Raw genomic sequence first — 281 nt, 5'->3', positions numbered from 1 at the left:
TCCTAATGAATTTTTCCTCTTAATCTTATCAATTTTGGGTGGGGAATTACTTAGCTTTTTCCTTGATTTCTTTGTAATTTTTCATTAGAAAATAAAGTATACACACACAAATCTTTCATAATTATGACTTTTCTTTATTCTTTCTTTGTCTTCAATACGAAGGCACTAGTTTTCACCAAAGAAAAGAACGCGATCTTTCAGCGTTGTCGGTGCAGATTGCGACGCACTTAAGGCGTAAACAGGTGGGAAGTTGTTTTATTCTCCTAATTTTGATCTTCTAA

This window comes from Penaeus monodon, chromosome 30 (assembly GCF_015228065.2).
Source record: "Penaeus monodon isolate SGIC_2016 chromosome 30, NSTDA_Pmon_1, whole genome shotgun sequence".
Lineage (NCBI taxonomy): Eukaryota > Metazoa > Arthropoda > Malacostraca > Decapoda > Penaeidae > Penaeus > Penaeus monodon.
This window is presented reverse-complemented; position numbering follows the sequence as displayed.